Here is a 13,864-nt window from a genome sequence, read left to right as displayed (position 1 = left end):
AAATGCTCCATGCGCTTGTCAGCACAGTGCTCCATGACACATGTCATCACAATGTGCCATGCTCTTTTCATCACAATGCTCCACATCCTTTTCATCGCTATGCTCCATAAAACTTGTCATCACAATTCTCCATGCACTTCTCATCAAAATTCTCTCTCACCACATATATCACAATGTTCCATCGCTAGTCATCACAATAATCGCTCACCCCTGTAATCACAATGTCCCATGACCACTGTCATCACAGTGCTACATGCCCTTATCATCACAATTCTTCATGACCCCTGACATCACAATGTTCCATAACCCCTGTAACAAAATGCTCCATGACCCATTTCATCACAATGCTTCATGACCCCTGACATCACAATGTTCCATAACCCCTGTCATCAAAATATTCCATGACCCTTTTATTCAAATTGCTCCATGACCCTGTCATCAAAATGCTCCCTGCCCTTCTCATCACAATGCACCACGCCCTTGTCATCAAAATGCCCCATGACATTTGTCATCACAAAGTTCCATGACAAGTGGCATCACAATGATCCATGCCATTGTCATCACAATGCTCAATGAAATCTCTCATCACATTGCTCCATGCCCTTGTCATCACAATGCTCCTTTACACCTGTCATAACAATGCTCCATGACCCTGCCATCACAATGTTCCACTGCCTTGTCATCACAAGGCTCCATGACCCTTGTCATCACAATGCACCAAGACCTCTGTAATCAAAATTATCCATGCCCCTTTTCATCTCAATGCTCCATAACCCATGTCATCACAATGCACCATGCACTTGTCATCACAATTCTCCACATCCTTGTCATGAAAATGCTCCATAAACCTTGTCATCATAATGCTCCATGCACTTCTCCTCAAAATGCTTTCTCACCACTGATATCACAATGTTCCATCACTAGTCATCACAATACTCCCTCACCCCTGTCATCACAATATTCCATGACCCCTGTAATCACAATGCTCCATGCCCTTGTCATCACAAAGTTCCATGACACATGTCATCAGAATGCTCCATTGCCTTCTCATCACAATGCTCCATGCCCTTGTCATCACAATGCTCCAACACCCCTGTAATCACAATGCTCCATGCCCCTTTTCATCTCAATTCTCCATTAACTCTGTCATCACAATGCACCGTGCCCATCACCATAATATTTCATGCTATTGTCCTCACAATGAAATCAAAATGCTCCATGAACTCTGTCATCACAATGCACCAAACCCTTCTGATCACAATGTTCCATAACACTTGTCATCACAATGCCCCATGACGCTGGTCATCACAATTATCCATGGTCTTCTCATCACAATGCTCCATGATCTTTGTCATCACAATGCTCAATACACTTATCATCACAATGCTCCCTGACAGTTGTCATCAGTATGCTCCTTGAACCGTGTCATGACAAGGCTCCATGCATTTTTCATCACAATGATCCATTCCCTTTTCATCACAATGCTCCAAGACCCCTGTAATCACAATTTTCCATTCCGTTGTCGTCAAAAATATTCATGACGCATGTCATCAGAATGCTCCGAGGCCTTCTCATCACAATGCTCCATGCCCTTATCATCACAATGCTACATTACCCTTGTCATTACAGTGCTCTATGATGCTCGTCATCACAATTATCCGTGATCTTCTCATCACAATGCTCCACGGTCTTGCCATCACAATGCTCCATGCCCTGGTCTTCACAATGTTCCATGTCCCATGTCATCACAATTCTCCACGTCCTTGTCATCACAATGCTCCATGACACTTCTTATCACACTGTTACATGATCTTGTCATCACAATTTTCCATGCACTAGTCATCGGAATGCTCTATGATCCCTGTCATAGCAAGCTCCATGAGCTTTTCATCACAATGTTTCATGATATTGTCCTCAAAATTCTCAATGTCCCTTGTCATCAAAATGCTCCATGCCCTTGTCATCACAATGCTCCATGACCCTTGTCATCACAATGTTCCAAGCCCTTGTCATCAAAATGCTCCATTACCTTTGTCATCACAATCCTCCATGACACTTGGTATCACAATGCTCCATGCCATTGTCATCACAATGGACAATGACATATGTCATCACAATGCTCCCTGACACCTGTCTTCATAATACTCCATGACCTTGTCATCACAATGTTCCATGCCCTTGTCATCACAATGCGCCATGCCCACTGTCATTACAATAATCCATGAAACTTGTCAGACCAATATTCCATGCCCCAGTCATCACAATGCACCATGCCCTTGTCATCACAATGCTCCATGACTCATGTCATCAGAATGCTCCATTGCTTTCTCATCACAATACTCCATGCCCTTGTCATCACAATCCTTCAAAATCCCTGTAATCTCAATGCTCCTTGCAACTTTTCATCAGTATGCTCCATGACCCTTGTCATCACAAGGCTCCATGGCCCTCTCATCACAATACTCCAGGACCTTCTCATCACATTGCTCCATTCCCTTCTCATCACAATGCTCCATGACCCCTGTCATCACAGTTCTCCATGAATATTTTCAGCCCAATGCTGCATGACCTTCTCATAACAAAGCTCCATGACACATGTCATCACAATTCTACATGACCACAGTCATCAAAATGATCCATGCCACTTGTCATCAGAATGTTCCATGTGCTTGTCATCCCAATGCTCCATGACCCCTGTAATCACAATGCTCCTTGACGCTTGTCGTCACACAGCTCCATGACACTTGTCATCACAATTCTCCATGCCTTTGTCAGCAAAGTGCTACATGACCTTGTCATCACAATGCTCCATGGAATTGTCATCACAATTCTCCATTACCAGTGTCATCGCAATCCTCCGTGAACCTTGGGATCACATTGTTTCATGCCCTTGTCATCACAATGCTCCGTGATTCTTGAAATCAAAATGATCCATGACCTGTGTCATCACAATGCTCCAAACTCTTGTGATCACAATGTTCCATAACAGTGGTCATCACAACGCTCCATGATGCCTGTCATCAAAATACTCCATACCCTTGTCATCACAATGCTCCATGAACTTTGTCATCACAATGCTCAATACACTTGTCATCACAATGCTCCCTGACACTTTTCGTCAGAATGCTCCTTGAACCCTGTCATGAAAAGGCTCCATGCCATTTTCATCACAATGCTCCATGCCCTTTTCATCACAATGCTCCATGCCATTGTCATCACAATACTCCACACGCTTGTCATCAGAATGCTCCATGACCCTTGTCATCACAATGCTCCATGACCCATGTCATCAGAATGCTCCATGACACCTGTCATCACAATGCTCCATGCCCCTTTTCATTATAGTGCTCCATGACACTAGTCATCAAAATTATCCTTGGTCTTCTCATCACAATGCTCCACGGTCTTGCCATCACAATGCTCCATGACACTTCTCATCACAATGTTACATGCTCTTGTCATCACAGTTCTCCATGCACTTGTCATCGCAATGCTCCATGACCCCTGTCATAGCAAGCTCCATGTGCTTTTCATCACAATGCTTCAGGAACTTGTCATCAAAATTCTCAATGGCCCTTGTCATCAAAATGCTCCATGACCATTGTCATCACAATGCTCCAAACCCCTGTATCACAATGCTCTATTAACTTTGTCATCACATTCCTCCATGACACTTGGCATCACATTACTCCATGCCATTGTCATCACAATGGACCATGACATATGTCATCACAATGACCCAAGACCCCTGTCTTCACAGTACTCCATGACATTCTCATCATAATGCTCCATGCTCTTCTCATCAGAATGTGCCTTGCCCACTGTCATCACAATAAACCATGAAATTTCTCAGACCAATGCACCATGCCCCTGTCATCAGAATGCTCCATACCCTTGTCATCACAATGTTCCGTGACTCCAGTCATCACAATGCTTCATGACCTTTGTCATCACAATGGTCCTTGCCCTCGTCATCACAAGACTCTGTGACCATTGTCACCACAGTGCTCCATAAACTTTTCATCACAATGCTCTGTGACCGTTGTCGTCACAATGTTCCATGACCCGTGTCATCACAATGTTCCAAGCGCTTCTCAGCACACTGCTCCATGACCCATGTCATCAAAATTCGCCATGTAATTGTCATCAGAATGCTCCACATCGTTGTCATCACAATGCTCCATAAACCTTGTCATCACAATGCTCCTTGCACTTCTCATCAAAATGCTTTCTCACCACTAATATCACAATGTTCCATCAGTAGTCATCACAATACTCCCTCACCACAGTCATCACAATTTTCCATGACCTCTGTCATCACAATGCCACATGCCATATCATAAAAATGCTCCATGACCCCTGACATCAAAATGTTCCATATCCTCTGTCATCAGAATGCTCCATCACCCTTTTCATCACAAGGCTCCAAGACCCCTGACATCACAGTGTTCCATAACCACTGTCATCAAAATGTTCCATGGCCCTTTTCATCAAATTGCTCCATGACCCTGTCATCACAATACACCATGTCCATCATCATAATGCTTCATGCTATTGTCATAACAGTGAAATCAATATGCTCCAAGACCTCTGTCATCAAAATGCTCCAAACCCTTGTGATCACAATGTTCCATAAACATTGTCATCACAATGCACCATGACGCTCATCATCACAATTATCCATGGTCTTCTCATCACATTGCTCCATGACCTTTGTCATCACAATGCTCAATACACTTGTCATCACAATGCTCCCTGACACTTGTCATCAGTATGCTCCTTGAACCCTGTCATGACAAGGCTCCATGTCATTTTCATCACAATGCTCCAAGACCCGTTTAATCACAATGCTCCATGACGTTTAATCACAAAGCTCCATGATGCATGTCATCAGAATGCTCCATGGCCTTCTCATCACAATGCTCCATGTCCTTGTCATCACAGTGCTCCAAGACCCCTGTCATCTCAATGCTATGTGACTCCAGTCATCATAAGGCTTCATAACATTTGTCATCACAATGGTCCATGTCCTCGTCACACAAGGCTCTCTGACCTTTCTCACCAAAATGCTCCATGAACTTTTCATCACAATGCTCTGTGATCCTTGTCATCACCATGCTCCATGCCTTTGTCAGCACAATGCTCCATGACCCTTGTCATCACAATGCTCCATAACCCATGTCATCATATTGTGCCATGCGTTTGTCATCACAATGCTCCACATCCTTGTCATTACAGTGCTCCAAAAACCTTGTCATCACAATGCTCCATGCACTTCTCATCAAAATGCTCTCTCCCCCCTGTCATCACAATGTTCCATGATCCCTGTCATGACAATGCTGCTTGACCATATCATCACAATGCTCCATGAACCCTGACATCACAATGTTCCATAACCCCTGTCATCAAAATGCTCCATGACCCTTTTCATCACAATGCTCCATGACCCTGACATAACAGTGTTCCATAACCACTGTCATCAAAATATTCCATGATACTTTTCATCAAATTGATCCATGACCCTGTCATCAAAATGCTCCCTGCCCTTCTCATCACAATGCACCACGAACTTGTCATCAAAATGCTCCATGAACTTTGTCATCACAAAGCTCCATGACACTTGGCATCACAATGCTCCATGCCATTTTCATCACAATGCTTCATGACCCCTGTAATCACAATGCTCCATGCACCTTTTCATCAGAATGCTCCATGATACTTGTCATCACAAGGCTACATGGTTTTCTCATCACAATGCCCCAGGACCTTGTCATCACAATGCTCCATTCCCTTGTCAACACAATGCCCTATTACCCCTGTCATCACAATACGCCATGAATATTTTCAGCCCAGTGCTCCATGACCTTCTTATCACAGTGCTCTATGACCCTGTCATCACAATGCTCCATGACCCCTGTCATCACAATACTCCATGAACATTTTCAGCCCAATGCTCCATGACCTTCTCATCACAAAGTTCCATGACCCATGTCATCACAATGCTACATGACCACAGTCATCAAAATGATCCATGCCACTTGTCATCAGAATGTTCCATGTGCTTGTCATCCCAATGCTCCATGACCCCTGTAATCACAATGCTCTTTGACGCTTGTCATCACATAGCTCCTTACACTTGTCTTCACAATTCTCCATGCCTTTGTCAGCAAAATGCTACATGACCTTGTCATCACAATGCTCCATGCACTTGTCATCACAATTCTCCATTACCAGTGTCATCATAATCCTCTGTGAACCTTGGGATCACATTGTTTCATGCCCTTGTCATCACAATGCTCCGTGATTCTTGAAAACAAAATGATCCATGACCTGTGTCATCACAATGTTCCAAACTGTTCTGATCACAATGTTCCATAACAATTGTCATCACATTGCTCCATGATGCCTGTCATCACAATACTCCATGCCCTTGTCATCACAATGCTCCATGAAATTTGTCATCCCAATGCTCAATACACTTGTCATCACAATGCTCCCTGACACTTTTCGTCAGAATGCTCCTTGAACCCTTTCATGAAAAGGCTCCATGCCTTTTTCTTCACAATGCTCCATGCCCTTTTCCTCACAATGCTCCATGGCATTGTCATCACAATACTCCACAAGCTTGTCATCAGAATGCTCTATGACCCTTATCATCACAATGCTCCATGACCGTTGTCATCACAATGCTCCAAACCCCTGTCATCACAATGCTCCATTAACTTTGTCATCACATTCCTCCATGACACTTGGCATCACAATGCTCCGTGCCATTGTCATCACAATGGACCATGACATATATCATCACAATGGTCCCAGACCCCTGTCTTCACAGTACTCCATGACCTTCTCATCACAATGCTCCATGCTCTTCTCATCAGAATGCACCTTGCCCACTGTCATCACAATAAACCATGAAACTTGTGCTCCATGCCCTTTTCCTCACAATGCTCCATGCCACTGTCATCACAATACTCCACAAGCTTGTCATCAGAATGCTCCATTACCATTGTCATCACAATGCTCCATGACCCCTGTCATCACAATGCTCCATGACACCTGTCATCCCAATGCTCCATGCCCCTTGTCATTACAGTGCTCCATGACTCTCGTCATCAAAATTATCCATGGTCTTCTCATCACAATGCTACACGGTCTTGCCATCACAATGCTCCATGACACTTCTCATCACAGTGTTACATGCTCTTGTAATCACAATTATTCATGCACTTGTCATCGAAATGCTCCATGACCCCTGTCATAGTAAGCTCCATGTGCTTTTCCTCAGAATGCTTCACGAACTTGTCATCAAAATACTCAATGGCCCTTTTCATTCACAATCCTCCATGCCCTTGTCATCAAAATGCTCCATGACCATTGTCATCACAATGCTCCAAACACCTGTCATCACAATGCTCCATTAACTTTGTCATCACATTCCTCCATGACACTTGGCATCAGAATGCTCCATGCCATTTTCATCAAAATGGACCATGACATATGTCATCACAATGCCCCCAGACCGCTCTCTTCACAGTACTCCATGACCTTCTCATCACAATGCTCCATGCTCTTCTCATCAGAATGCGCCTTGCCCACTGTCATCACAATAAACCATGAAATTTGTCAGACCAATGCACAATGCCCCTGTCATCAGAATGCTCCATACCCTTGTCATCACAGTGTTCCGTGACTCCAGTCATCACAATCCTTCATGAACTTTGTCATCACAATGGTCCTTGAACACCTCATGACAAGGCTCTGTGACCATTGTCACAATGCTCCATGAACTTTTCATCACTATGCTCTGTGACCGTTGTCATCATAATGTTCCATGCCTTTGTCAGCACAATGTTCCATGACCCTTGTCATCACAATGCTCCATGCGCTTCTCAGCACAATGCTCCATGACCCATGTCATCACAATGCACCATGCACTTGTCATCACAATGCTCCACATCCTTGTCATTGCAGTGCTCCAAAAACCTTGTCATCACAATGCTCCATGCACTTCTAATCAAAATGCTCTCTGCCCCCGTCATCACAATGTTCCATGATCCCTGTCATGACAAAGCTACATGACCTTATCATCACAATGCTCCATGAACCCTGACATAACAATGTTCCATAACCCCTGTCATCAAAATGCTCCATGACCCTTTTCATCACAATGCTCTATGACCCCTGACATAACAGTGTTCCATAACCACTGTCATCAAAATATTCCATGATACTTTTCATCAAATTGCTCCATGACCCTGTCATCAAAATGCTCACTGCCCTTCTCATCACAATGCACCACGACCTTGTCATCAAAATGCTCCATGAACTTTGTCATCACAAAGCTCCATGACCCTTGGCATCACAATGCTCCATGCCATTTTCATCACAATGCTCCATGACCCCTGTAATCACAATGCTCCATGCACCTTTTCATCAGAATGCTCCATGAGACTTGTCATTACAAGGCTCCATGGTTTTCTCATCACAATGTCCCAGGACTTGTCATCACAATACTCCATTCCCTTGTCATCACAATGCCCCATTACCCCTGTCATCACAATACTCCATGAATATTTTCAGCCTAATGCCTCATGACCTTCTTATCACAATGCTCCTTGACCCTGTCATCACAATGCTCCATGACCACTGTTATCACAGCGCTCCATGACCCCTGACAACACAATGATCTGGGAATCTTGTCATCAAAATGCTCCATGACACTTGTCATCACAATGATCCATGCCCTTGTCATCACATTGCTCCATGAAGCCTCTCATCACATTGCTCCATGCCCTTGTCATTACAATCCTACATGACCCATCTATCACAGTGTTCCAGGAACTTGTCATCACAATGCTCCTTGCCCACTCTCATCACAATAATCCATGAATCTTTTCAGACCAATGCTCGATGCCCTTGTCATCACAATGCTCCATTGCCCATGTCATAACCATGCTCCATGACCCCTGCAATCACAATGCTCTACGGCCTTGTCATCACAAGGATCCAATACCACTGTAATCACAATGCTCCATTCCCCTTTTCATCAGAATGCTCCATGAGAATTGTCATCACAAGGCTCCATGGTCCTCTCATCATCACAATGCTCCAGGACCTTGTCATCACAATGGTACATGCCCACATCATCAAAAGGCTCTGTGAAATTTGTCACCACAATGCTCCATGAAATTTTCATCACAATTCTCTTTTACCCATGTCATCACTATGCTCCATGCCTTTGTCAGCACAATTCTCCATGAAAATTTTCATCACAATGCTCCATGCGCTTTTCCGCACAATGTCCCATGACCTGTGTCATCACAATGAGCCATGTGCTTGTCATCACAATGCTCCACCACCTTGTCATCACAGTGCTCTATAAACCTTGTCATCACAATGCTCCATGCACTTCACATCAAAATGCTCTCCCACCACTGATATCATAATGTTCCATCACTAGTCATCAAAATACTCCCTCACCCCTGTCATCACAATGTTCCAGGACCCCTGTCATCAAAATGCTCAATGACCCTTTTCATCATAATCCTCCATGACCCCTGACATCACAATGTTCCATAACCTCTGTCATCAAAATGTCCCATGACAATTTTCATCAAATTGCTCCATGACACTTTCCTCACAATGATCCCTGCCCTTCTCAAAACAGTTCACCACACGCTTATCATCAAAATGCTCCATGACCTTTGTCATCACAAAGCTACATGACCCTTGGCATCACAATGCTCCATGCCATTGTCATCAAAATGCTCCATGAACACTCTCATCACATTGTTCCATGCCCTTGTCATCACAGACTCCGTGATGCTTTTCATCACAATGCTCGATGCTCTTCTTAACACAATGCTCCATGCCCTTTTCATTACAATCCGCCATGACCCATGTATCACAGTGTTCCGTGCCCCTGTCATCACAATGCTCCATGCCCCCTCTCATCACAATAATCCATGAAGCTTTTCAGACCAATTCTCCATGCCCTTGTCCTCAAAATGCTCCATTACCCCTGTTATAACAATGCTCCATGACACCTGCCATTACAATATTCCATGGCCTTGTCATCACAAGGCTCCATAACCCTTGTCATTACAATGCTCCTTGTCCTTGTCATCAAAAAGCTCCATGACGCATGTCTTCAGAATGCTCCATGGCCTTCTCATTCACGATGCTCCATGCCCTTGTCATCACAATTCTCCTAGACCTCTGTAATCACAATGCTCAATGCCCCTTTTCATCTCAAATCTCCATGAACCGTGTCATCAAAATGCACCATGCCCATCATCATAATACTTCATGCTATTGTCATCAAAATGAAATCAAAATGCTCCATGACCTCTGTCATCACAATGCTCCAAACCCTTGTGATCACAATGTTCCATAACACTTGTCATAACAACACCCCATGACGCTCATCATCACAATTATCCATGGCCTTCTATTCACAATACTCCATGAACTTTGTCATCACAATGCTCAATACACTTGTCATCACAATGCTCGCTGACACTTGTCATCAGTATGCTCCTTGAACCTTGTCATGACAAGGCTCCATGAATTTTGCATCACAATGATCCATGTCCTTTTCATCACAATGCCCTGTGACCCTTGTCATCACAATGCACCATGCCTTTGTCAGCACAGTGATCCATGACACTTCTCATCACAATGCTTCATGTGCTTTTCAGCACAATGCTCCTTGAAACATGTCATCACAATGCACCATGCGCTTGTCATCACAATGCTCCACATCCTTGTCATCACAATGCTCCATAAACCTTGTCATCACAATGCTCCATGCACTTCTCATCAAAATGCTCTCTCACCACTGATATCACAATGTTCCATCACTAGTCTTCACAATACTCCCTCACCCTTGTCATCACAATGTTCCATGACCCCTATCATCACTATGCTACATGCACTTATCATCAAAATGCTCCATGACCAATGACATCACAATGCTCCATAATTCCTGTCATCAAAATGCTCCATTACCATTTTCATCACAATGCTACATCACCCCTGACATCACAATTTTCCATAACCACTCTCAGCAAAATATTCCATGAATTTTTCACCAAATTGCTCCATGACCCTGTTAGCACAGTGCTCCCTGCTCTTCTCATCACAACGCTCCACGACCTTGTCATCAAAATGCTCCATGACCTTTTTCATCACAAAACTCCATGACACTTGGCATCACAATGCTCCATGCAATTGTCATCACAATGCTCCATGAAGCCTCTCATCAAATTGCTCCATGTCCTTCTCATCACAAACCTCCATGACTCTTGTCATCACAATGCTCGATGCCCTTCTCATCACAATGCTCCATGCCCTTGTCATTACAATCCTCCATGACCCATGTATCAAAGTGTTCTGTGCCCTTGTCATCACAATGCTCCATGCCCACTCTCATCACATTAATCGATGAAACATTTCAGACCAATGCTCCTTGCTCTTTGCATCACAATGCTCTATTACCCCTGTCATAACAATGCTCCATGACACCTGCCTTCACAAGTTTCCATGGCCTTGTCATCACAAGACTCCATGACACTTGTCATCACAATGCACCAAACACTGTAATCACAATTCTGCATACACTTGTCATCACAAAGCTCCATGATGCATGTCATCAGAATGCTCCATGGCTTTCTCATTCAAGATGCTCCATGCCCTTGTCATCACAATGGTCCAAGACACCTGTAATCACAATGCTCCATGCCCCTTTTCATCTCAATGCTCCATGAACCCTGTCATCACAATGTACCATGCGCATCATTATAATGCTTCATGCTATTGTCATCAAAATGAAATCAATATGCTCCATGACCTCTGTCATCACAATGCTCCAAACACTTGTGATCACAATGTTCCATAACACTTGTCATCACAATGCCCAATGACGCTCATCATCACAGTTATCCATGGGCTTCTATTCACAGTACCCCATTACCTTTGTCATCACAATGCTCAATACACTTGTCATCACAATGCTCCCTGACACTTGTCGTCAGTATGCTCCTTGAACCCTGTCATGACAAAGCTCCATGCATTTTTCAACACAATGATCCATGCCCTTTTCCTCACAATGCTCCAAGACCCCTGGAATCACAATGCTCAATACCAATGTCATCACAAAGCTTCATGACTCATGTCTTCAGAATGCTCCATGGACTTCTCATCACCATGCTCCATGCCCTTTTCATCACAATGCTCCATTCCCATGTCATCAAAATGCCCCATGGCCCCTGTCATCACAATACTCCATGAACATTTTCAGCCCAATGCTCCATGACCTTCTAATCACAATGCCCCATGAACCCTGTCATCACAATGCTCCATGACCCCTGTCGTCACAATGCTCCGTGACTCCAGTCATCACAAAGCTTCATGACCTCTGTCATCTCAATGGTCCATGCCATTGTCACACAAGGCTCTGTGACCTTTGTCACCACAATGCTCCATGAACTTTTCATCACAATACTCTGACCCTTGTCATCAAAATGCACCATGCCTTTGTCAGCACAGTGCTCCATGACCCATGTCATCACAATGCACCATGCGCTTGTCATCACAAATCCCCATGAGGCTTGTCATCACAACGCTCGATGCACTTCTCATCACAATGCACTATGCCCTTGTCATTACAATCCTGCATGATCTATGTATCACAGTGTTCCGTGCCTTTATTATCACAATGCTCCATTCCCTTGTCATCACAATGCTCCATGACCCTTGTCATCACGGTGCACCAAACCCTTGTCATCAAAATGCTCCATTACCTTTGTCATCACTATCCTCCATGACTCTTGGCATCACAATGCTCCATGCCATTGTCATCACAATGGACCATGACATATGTCATCACTGTGCTCCCTGACACATGTCTTCACAATACTCCATGACCTTGTCATCACAATGCTGCATGCCCTTGTCATCACAATGAGCCATGCCCACTGTCATCACAATAATCCATGAAACTTGTCAGACCAGTGTTCCATGTCCCTGTCATCACAATGCTCCATGCCCTTGTCATCACAATGCTCCATGACTCCTGTCATCACAATTATCCGTGACTCCAGTCATCACAATGCTCTGTGACTCCAGTCATCACAATGCTTTATGACATTTGTCATCACAGTGATCCATGCCCTTGTCACACAAGGCTCTGTGACCTTTGTCACCACAATGCTCCATGCTCTTGTCATCAAAATGTGCCATGCCCCTGTCATCACAATGCTCTATGCCCTTGTCATCACAATGCTCCATGACAATTGTCATCACGATGCTCTAAGCCCTTGTCATCAAAATGCTCCATTACGTTTGTCATCACAATCCTCCATGACACTTGGCATCACAATGCTCAATGCAATTGTCATCGCAATGGACCAAGACATATTTCGTCTAAATACTCCCTGACACCTGTCTTCACAATACTCCCTGACCTTGTCACCACAATTCTACATGCCCTTGTCATCACAATGCATCATGCCCACTGTCATCACAATAATCCATGAAATTTCTCAGACCAAAGTTCCATCACCCTGTCATCACACTGCTCCATGCATTTGTCATCACAGTGCTCCATGACCCCTGTCATAACAGTGCTCCATGATCCCTGCCATCACAATGTTCCACGGCCTTGTTATCCAAGGCTTCATGACCCTCGTCATCACAATGCTCCAAGACCCATGTAATCACAATGCTCCTTGCCACTTTTCATCTCAATGCTCCATGAACACTGTCATCACAATGCACCATGCCCATCATCATAATCCTTCATGCTATTGTCATCACAATGAAATCAAAATGCTCCATGACCTCTGTCATCACAATGCTC

Source organism: Hyperoodon ampullatus (genome assembly GCF_949752795.1).
Source record: "Hyperoodon ampullatus genome assembly, contig: SUPER_X_unloc_1, whole genome shotgun sequence".
Classification (NCBI taxonomy): Eukaryota; Metazoa; Chordata; class Mammalia; order Artiodactyla; family Ziphiidae; genus Hyperoodon; species Hyperoodon ampullatus.
This window is presented reverse-complemented; position numbering follows the sequence as displayed.